At 41.2% G+C, this 10,234-nt stretch overlaps 1 pseudogene; it reads left to right on the top strand.

The window, feature by feature from the left end:
* Window positions 1–2,079: 2,079 nt before the first annotated feature.
* Window positions 2,080–10,154, top strand: LOC142150785 (myoneurin-like; annotated as a pseudogene).
* The last annotated feature ends 80 nt before the right edge of the window (window positions 10,155–10,234 follow it).

The following is a 10,234-nucleotide window of genomic DNA, read 5'->3' as shown; positions in this document are numbered from 1 at the left end:
CATAAACTATGGTATATATAAACTTCATTGTGTTAGATAAAAGTGATATGTATATTTTTAATTTAATATTAATATCTTTATTGCAAATTAATTGATCATCACTCACTGGTCCTGAGTATCACACTCCCCTCTCCCTGTCACCCCCATCATCCACCAACCACTCCCCACTGTCACCCCCATCAACCGCCAACCACTCCCCACTGTCACCCCAATCAACCGCCAACCACTCCCAACTGTCACCCCAATCAACCACCAACCACTCCCCACTCTCTCCCTCGGCAACCACCAACCACTCCCCACTCTCACCCCCGGCAACCACCAACCACTCCCCACTGTCACCCCTGGCAACCACCAACCACTCCCCACTGTCACCTCTCTATCCAGGAATCTTTTTTTTTTTAAATCTTTTTAAACACATATAACAAATAATAAATTAAATTAACAAATTAAAATCATATAGATACACCCCAGAGTACTCAGATTTTGGGATATCACACATCATCATTTTACACACGCTGAACATTACTATAGAGCTATAAACATGACCATGACATTACCCAGAATCCCCCACTGCAGCGGAAGCACTGTGTACTGTGTGACTCTAAGGTTATTACCCATAATTCCCCGCTGCAGTGGGAGCTCTATATACTGTGTGACTATAAGGTCATTACCCATAATCCCCCGCTGCAGCGGGAGCTCTGTATACTATGTGACTATAAGGACATTACCCAGAATCCCCATCTGCAGCGGGAGCTCTATACACTGTGTGACTATGAGGACATTACCCAGCATCCCCAGTAACTCTGTATACTGTGTGATTATGATGTCATTACCCATCATCCCCATCTGATGCAGTAGCTCTGTATACTGTGTGATTATGATGTCATTACTCATGTCATAATCCCCAGCTGCAGCAGTAGCTCTATATAAAGTGTTTATTACATCATTCAGTCATTAGCCTCCACTGACTGACTCCACAGCAGAAGCTAAAAAAAAATGTTATCTACTCCCAAAACCCCTCCTCCTGTCTCCCTTCCCCGACCCCGCCCTCCATCTCATCCTTTCTACTGTCTCCGCCCTCCTCCTCTTAACCCCCTGCTCCCCCCTCCTCCACACACCCTGCACAAAAACCTCCCTCTTCCTCCTTACCCCCTTCACACCCTGCACCCCCCTCTTCCTCACCCCATTTACCAACGCCCCCCTCCTCCCCTGTACCCCCCACCACCCCCTCCCCTGTACATGCCTCCTCCCCTATATCTCCCTCCTCCGCTGTATCTCCCTCCTCCTCTGTACCTCCCTCCTTCCAAGTACCCCCCTCTTCCCCCTCTCCCGCGCCCCACTCCAGTGTATCCCCCTCTGCCTCTATATCCCCCTCCTCCTTCTATCCCACGTCGCCGTCAGCCCCCTCCTCTTCCTCCTCGCCCCATGCCCCAATACCCCCCTCCTCCTCTTCCTCCTCAACTACTTTGTGAGCACCCTCCTCCTCTTCCTCCTCGCCCCCCTGTGTCTGTCTAATCGTCTTAATGAAGACGAGAAGCCCGACAGGCTTCAGACCTACACGAAAATTACGATTGCAGGAAAAAAACTAATGTTTATATTCCATTCGTTTTTTCCTGCAATCAGAATTTTCGTGTAGGTCTGAAGCCTGTCGGGCTTGTGCCAACCCTCCTCACCCCCAGCACCCTCTTTTCACACCTCCTCCCCCTCACTCCCTCCTCCTCTCCCTCTCACTCCCTCCTCCTCTCCCCCTCACTCCCTCCTCCTCTCCCCCTCATGCCCTCCTCCTCTCCCCCTCACTCCCTCCTCCTCTCCCCCTCACTCCCTCCTCCTCTCCCCCTAACACTCTCCTCCTCTCCCACTCACTCCCTTCTCCTCTCCCCCTCACTCCCTCCTCCTCTCCCCCTGAACCAACATTGCCTTCCTCCTAGTCACTGGGCCCACAGGCCCCTCCTCTTCACCCCCAACACCCCCTGCATTGACACCTCCTCACTCCCTCCTCCTCTCCCCCTGCACCAACACTGCCTTCCTCCTAGTCCCCGGGCCCACAAGCCCCTCCTCTTTACCCCAACACCCCCTCAAATGGAGTAAGATCCCTGAACAACTGTGATCTTGGTAAGTATTGTAGATAACAACAGATTTGTGAAAATTCAAAAGCAGTGGATTGTGATATACCGTACTTTTACGACAAGGGGGCAAATTTATCAAGCTGTGGGTTTGAAAAAGTGGAGATGTTGCCTATAGCAACCAATCAGATTTTAGTTATCATTTATTTAGTACATTCTACAGAATGACGGCTAGAATCTGATTCCCTTTGAAAGTATGAAAAGAGGGTGGGAAAACTCTATTTATATTGCGTGGAATAGGAGGTGGTGATATAAATCCCCAGATATTTTATCTTTTTTGTTCGCCAATTGCATTTGTAGTATTGCAGATACTTCACTTTATGCAGGATATGCTAGGAGGAGGCTTCTTTTTAAATTTTCTGGTGTCAGTAAAACTAATAGGACAACATGATTATTTTACTTTAAAGGAAATGTCCACGTTTGGACACCCTCCTCTCTGTTTAACAGTTGCACAGAGATCCTTCACCTGGTCCCTCAGACTTTCCCTGAAGGATCCCAACCATGAAAGACCATTTACAGGGCTGGGGTAGAGTGTAGTGAAGGTGACACCGGATTGGACGGCTGTTACACATTTTGGTGCCACCTTCACTACACATCGTCCAACCACACTTGTTTGAAAGTTACTCCATGTCCAAAGTAATAAAGACTCAATGATTTCTTACTGTAGTACGAGAGTAGTGGTTAGGCTAATAGAGGAGGGATCCCAATCTAAGTGCTACATGTCAGGATAGGCAGGAATGTTGGGGTATATAAAGTAGATATCCCCTTTAACAATGTGAAGGATTATCTTTTAGAACATTTACATTTGTTATTGAACAGTGACAATCAGGGTTATGGGTGTGAATAGCCATGTGATTGAAGACTTAGCAGAAGTGGTTAATGTGTATTTGACTAGGGCTCCAGCCCCTTATTATGTTTAATCTACAACTCTTGCTCATCCAGTATATTTTAAATTGGATAGCGATTGACTAACCTGTAGCCAAGTCAGATCATAGGAGTGGGAGGCAGAGAGCTGTCCACTGGTGTGTTAGTGAGGACAAGGCTCCTAGTGACAAGGGCTGTGTTATAATGTGGGAGCGAGAATAGAGACAAGCAGGTCCCTACCGTCAAATAATAGAAGGTGCAAGATCACAACAGCACAGAATAGTCATTTAAGTATCTTATCAAATTTCTGTATGAAGATTGTGGTTGCAAACGTCTGTTGAAAAAAGTTTATGTATCCAACTTGTTTCTGTCTAACTCAGATGCAATATGGAAGAAATATGTATGGCTGCAGAATACTTCAGGCTAGAAACAGTTGCGCTGACATGCAAGAAGTAAAATGGACTCTGTTGTAGTGAGAAAAACCTGTGTCACAGATATGCCTCTTGCAGAGGGTTGTCGAGACACAAATGAACAGTCTCCTTTTCTGCATCTTGAAGGTACAGGTCTTGCAAACAAAACAGAAGCTATATGTTCAGCCCAAAAAGTTGTACATTTAAAAGCTCCTAGGAGCAAAAAATGGAAAAGGACAATGCGCTCTCATCAAAAAGTTCCAAAAACTGTAATTGAGCAGCAGAATCCTGTTTCCAGTACTCCCGCAGACCTCAGCCTGGACATAAATGAACTGACAGACATGTTAGTAAACCAAACCACTCAGGATAAGGATAACTGCTGACTGCCATTCACAACTGCACTAACCTGTGAAAGCCTTGTAACGGAAGATGGTGTTACACAATCTGATCGTGTGAAGCAGAAACATGCCAAGTCCCAGCAAAACGGCGCTCTGAAAGAGCACTGCATGGCTAATATTGTGAGTGCAACCAACGTGTGCAAGATGGGAGGTTTGGTGAAAGACCTGGACCAGAAATACTTTAAGAATAAACCTACGTGCAATACTTGTGGTAAGGTCTTCTCAGAAGCCAGCAGTCTTCGGCGACACATGCAGATCCACAAAGGCGTTAAACCTTACGTGTGTCATTTATGTGGAAAAGCTTTTACACAGTGTAACCAGCTGAAAACACATGTGCGGACCCATACAGGTAAAACGCTGGGGCTTATTTAATGTCATTTGCTGTAACCCATAGCAATCAGATTCTGAATGTCATTGTTCTGGTGCAGATTTGCAAATGAAAGGTAACATTGTATTGTTTTCTATGGTAACAACATATTTGTGCAGATAGACAAGTTTTTATGTCCAGACATTTTTTTATCAATACTGTGACAAAATGTCATCAGCATAGTAGGAGCAAACGTTAATGATGTCTGTTCCTTTGCTGTACAAGCTTTTTTCTCTAGAATAGTTTGATACACTTTTTCTTCAGCAGAAGGATATAAAGTACATAAAACTGAAACACACGTTGCTTCCATGACCTTTCACCTAAGAGGAGCAGAGGAGGTGGAGGCTAAACAGTGGAACTGGCAGGAGGGTGTGTTGAAGTGACAATAGAGTAGGTTGAGTTAGATGAGAATATTGGGCTGGGAGAATGAGGAAGAGGGGAGGAGAGTGCAGAGAAGGAGATGGTGCATTGTGGTTAGACATGAAAAGTAATTGGCATAGTGTGGGTACAACAACATGGTAATACTGATGAACATCTAATGATATTAAATATTATTACGATAAATTGCCTATTTGAAAAACAATGTCTATATATTTATTTGTGCTGAGTGAAGCAAGGGATCTCACATGTGTAAGAAATTAGTGATCAAAACTATATTTCTTCAAAATGGCAATAAAATGTTATATCATAGTAATATATTATAGCCACTGGGTGGCACTGCTCTTTTGCTATTCCATTTACTCTCAGGAAACCAATGATGTGGCAATGCACAGTGCAGATAGGGAGGGATATAAGATTACCTGTGCATAATAGTTTACTCCCAATTATCTTGCATATTTATAGATACGATATGAAAATTAATTTCTGCTTTGCACACTGCTACGGCCAGTCTACACCTTCTATATATAGCATGCTGGTGCTCTTACCTGCTAACGTTCTCCAACACCATTTGTTGTCCCTGAGCCGCATCCTTGGGGTATTGGTTTTTGGTGATTCTAAGATGTATATGCAACCAGGGAACCATTCAAAATGTTGTCAGTTTAATGGATTTTTTGAATTGTTACACAGTATTCAAGCTTTACTGGATGTTTCTGTTGTTTAATTTGTCAGGAGAAAAGCCATACCAGTGCAAACTCTGCGATAAAGGGTCTGCTCAGAAATGCCAGTTGGTCTTTCATAGTCGAATGCATCATGGAGAGGAGAAACCATATACATGTGATGTGTGTAATCTACAGTTTCCAACCTTCAGTAATTTAAAAATTCATATCAGGTCAGTAAAATACCCCAGTAGACTTTTGTTAAAAAATAAAAACTTGTTGTTTTTTTTCTTGCCCTTTACAGGATTCTCCACTTAAAACATATTGTATCATAACGTAATACATGTGGGGCTGTAGACTGTGTGTATTCTTGTTTGTTGTCCTCTCTCTGGGATTCTGATGTTTGGAGGAACAGTCTTTGTTACGTGGTATATACAGTGTGTCTTCCGTTGTGCTTGAAGCTGACAAGAAGTTATGCTACATGTGTGTAAATTGAGGAACTTCAATAAACGTACTGATATCAAAATTAGAACTTACTACTCTGTTGGATCCATTTAACAACGTCCACTGCATACTAATGCAGCAGCCTGTTAGTGTTACATAACAAACTGACAAGTTCAAACCCTGCCCTTGAAAGCTCCCCTCCATAAATGTACAAACACGCCACACGCATTCTGTGCACTATGCATTGTCCGGCAGCAGGGTGATCGCGCCACAACATATTATTTTCTTTTTAATAACCAAATTCCACCTATATTACATTATGCAGCTGGCAGAGACCCTCTTCAATGCTAAGTAATGCTTTGCTCCTTTCTTGTCAGAAAGCACAGTGGAGAAAAGCTGCATGTCTGTGACAGATGTAGTCAGAGGTTTGCACAGGCCAGCACCCTGACGTACCACGTCCGACGGTACATAGGAGAGAAGCTGTATGTCTGTGACACCTGTTTGCTGTCTCCAGTTCTCTAATTACTCATGCAAGAAAGCATACAGGTAACAGAAACGGTATGGGCCACAATGCATACTGATCTTAGTATGCACAGGGTGGGGGGGACACTCCTTAGCACAACCATTACCAGCACTGAACTATCCATTGCGCTTGCTCCTCTCTGTGGGTCAGCGCAGACTTCTTCTGGGCTGGATAACTACATATTATAAGTAGAACATACTTTTAGAGTGAATGACATTTTGAGTTAAAAGTAAAGGTAGAACTTTTTTATGAAAATCTTGCACCTGTCCCTGATTAGGACATCTGTCTGATAGAATAACCACAAAGTTATAACTATCCACTGCCTGGCTGGATCATCCTTTTGCATTACTTTGGTAGCCAGGGAAACTAACCAGCTGGCAACTATGGCCAGGAACAACCCCCTCTGCCTCATACCTCCAAGTCTGCATTGACTGACAGTCCCAGTGCTACTGCAGGTTACAGTGCTCTGTAACTGTCAGCTTTACGTCTTATTTGTAAACAGTGCATTGGTTGTTACTAAAGTTACAATTATACTGACTTACAGCTGTATGTAATACCGTATATACTCGAGTATAAGTCGACCCGAATATAAGCCGAGGCACCTAATTTTACTACATAAAACTGGGAAAACTTATTGACTCGAGTATAATCCTAGGGTGGAAAAGAGCGCTAATTTAAAAACCTAAATAAAAATGATAGGTTCAATCTATGAAATCATTTTTAGCTAAACCATAAATAACAGTAGATGACAAGGAACATTCATAAATGATTATAAAATAATTGGCATTGGGTACAACCTAACCTAAATAAAGGGGTATATAAGGGGTAGGATATAAATGTATGAACATGGTGGCTGTATTGTTTGTTCATTATGTAATTGCACTGTAAATTAAAAAAAAAAAGGAGAGAGAGAGAGAGAAAGAGAGAGAGAGAGAGAGAGAGAGAGAGGATTTTTTTTCACTTACGTTCCAACAACAGGAAGTTCGGCATTTGGAACGCAAGTTTGCGTTCCAAATGCCGAACTTCCTGTTGTTGGAACGCATATGCAGAAGTTGAAGCCGAGGGACCGGACACCAGGTAAGTTCACCCATGTATAAGCCGAGTGCCCTTTTTCAGCATACAAAAGTATGCTCAAAAACTCGACTTATACACGAGTATATACGGTATTTAGGGGAGAAGCGTTACATCTATGGAGTTTGTGGAAAGAGTTTCATTTCTTCTGGAGAACTTAACAAACACATCCGGTCTCATACAGGTAGGCAGATTTCCTTCTTCTCCACAAGACGCTTTCTACAGTTTCTGGTGAAATTATTTTAATAGCTTGAAAACCTTGGTGCACTTTGTGCCATTCTATGTGGACCCCACAATGTCACAGAAAAAGCTTAGACCTATGAATATTAGGGAAAATATAAGTTACTTGTCAGTTGGCTGCTAATTGGTGAAATAAACAGTGTTCAGTGATGAACCTGGCAGTGTAAAGGACCATTAAACATAAAAAATGTTGCTTTTTCTAAAAGAGCTACTAATAACATTTCCAAATTACACAGATCATCTGTCCCCTGAGACTGTTACCTGTATCTAATAGCAGCTAACTTGCAAACTGCTATTATATCCAAATAACAGTCTAATAGTGTTTATGTGCAACAGAAATCCATTAAAAACTCCTCAAAGTGTAGAACAAATATGAAATAAGTTTTTCTAAAGTAATTAAAAATGTAAAAGTTATATTGTCATATTGAGACAGTGTATATGTATATTGTATGCTTAAATGTTTTACTTAATTTTAGCATCAAAAAGCTGATCTCTCTTCTGTTTTTCCTTCCCACTGCTATTGGCATAAGTCATGTTTATTGTAGGCAATATGGAAAACTTTACCATTCGCTTATGAAAAAAACCAAAAATAATCAGGTTTATTATTTTTTTATGACAGACTTAATGAAATAATGTCATCGAATTGTAAACATTTAGAATACAAAGTGGTGCTCACCCTAGAAATCACAGCTGCATGAGTGGGGAACACTGTTGGTAATCTGGGCCATTTAAACTAAGTGCTTATTTATAGTTTGGTGTTATGTAATGAACACGACTCTTACGTCACATTTTGACTTTAGGAGAACGGCCCTTTGTCTGTGAAGTGTGTGGAAATTCCTATACAGATGTGAAAAATTTAAAGAAGCACAAGTGTAAAATGCACAATGGTAAGCATAGTTATGGATACTTTATGCACTGTGTATTGTACATACTCTTACAAAGTTCTATACATTGTTTCTGAACAGAATGTGACCATCTTCAAATAAAAATGATAGTGGATTAGCAGTTGGCTGCTCTTGCCTTGCTTACAATACTTTCTCAGCCATGATAAATATAATCACATTACCTCCTTCACACCTGTACGCTGTTAATGTATTTTACAGCCACTAACTTACACTTGCAACTTGCATTAAAAATAGGGTGAAAGGTTTCTTAAGGGCTTGTTTCCATCATTGGCATGACCTACTTCTTATGAGTTAACGCACACTATCGGTGCAATAGATTTATTGGTAAAAGCACAACTCATGTGCAGCCCATAGACACACATTAAAAATGCTGTCACACTTGTCTCTGCCCTTTGCTTTATTCCTCACATCTAGACTCTTTCTGAGACCTGTTGACCTTAGAAACCTTGCCAGAATTCCCCCTTTTCTTACCCAACATGCTACCAAAACTCTTATCCATTTTCTCATGATCTCCCATCTTGACTACTGCAGCAACCTCTTATCTGACATTACAAATCGTAGCCGTGGGTCAATTTTTTTCATTCATTGTTACTACGTCTAATCGCCATTACATTTTGTCTTTAATCACTTAGAACTATAGCTGAAATCTGGCATATTGATATATCAGTAAGGCACTATGATCCACTAGATGTGACTGACAGTTCTTAAATCTTGATTATATTCAGTAAGTAGAAAAAACTGTTTACAAGCAGGAAAAGAACCCATCCCTATTTTACAATTTATTACTTTTCTTTCTTTTCTGTTTTTTTGAACATTCTGATCTTTAAGTGGTAAATCTGTCTAGAGCTAATATTTGGGAGCCCCCCTTCTTATAACCAGGAATAGCAGAATAGTACACGATTAGTATAATACCTAATTAACTATTTGGTAGACTACTAATTACAAAGAAAAATCCTATTCTTGTGCGAAAAAAACAATACTACAGTTTTTAATATTGCTATGTCTATACAGAGCAGGTTCTGCACAAACTGATCAGCCTCGCTATTAATTATAATAATCTATTGGTGGATGTCAATGCCATTATACATCTCAGGCTAGTGCTCGGAGGTTCTTGAGCGTTCAGTTGATGTACTGTTTGTGTAGCACATGCTGTACTTGTGCTAAGTGGAGAAAACTAAAGGTTGTTGGAGGTGGAGAGATGGAGTATAGGCAGGGGAGCTGTGATTTCAGTTGACATGTCATTTGGTATCACATAATAAAGTACAGTAAGATACAAGAGTTTTATCACAATGTATTGCAGGAAGTGAAGAGACAGATGAAACAGAAGCTGCTGATTGTGCACATAAGGAGGAGGACACAGAGAAGAAAAGTCCAGTACCAGATAACCTTGATCTGAAGCCATCAGAGTTGTTCTTACCTCTCACTCTTCACATTGGTCCTGAAGATCAGTGTTTTTCTTCTGAGACTTTACTAAGCACATCCACAAACAGCTACTCAGAGCCACAGCTCATATTTCTACAGCAGATGTACTGACAAAGGACTGTGACTGCGCTAGCAATGACAAACTGAATCACTGTAGGGTAAGAAGAAGATGGAGTTTTAAAGCTGCAATTTTTCCTTTGACCTGTGATGTAGAAGGAAAATTTGCCCTAATATTTTTACTTGCAAGATTTTACCAGCATCTTTTGGCTGTATGCTGAGGTTATTTTTTAGTGAATGAATAATTGATTGCAGTAATGTGTTATTGTTATTAAATCTGTGTTTTGGAATCACGCTGATCGCATCGGACAATCTTTATTGGTAACAATAGTTACGGACATAACACTACCATATTAGTTGTGGTGCAGTTGCT

The sequence above is a fragment of the Mixophyes fleayi genome, chromosome 4, assembly GCF_038048845.1.
Source record: "Mixophyes fleayi isolate aMixFle1 chromosome 4, aMixFle1.hap1, whole genome shotgun sequence".
Classification (NCBI taxonomy): Eukaryota; Metazoa; Chordata; class Amphibia; order Anura; family Limnodynastidae; genus Mixophyes; species Mixophyes fleayi.
This window is presented reverse-complemented; position numbering and strand designations above follow the sequence as displayed.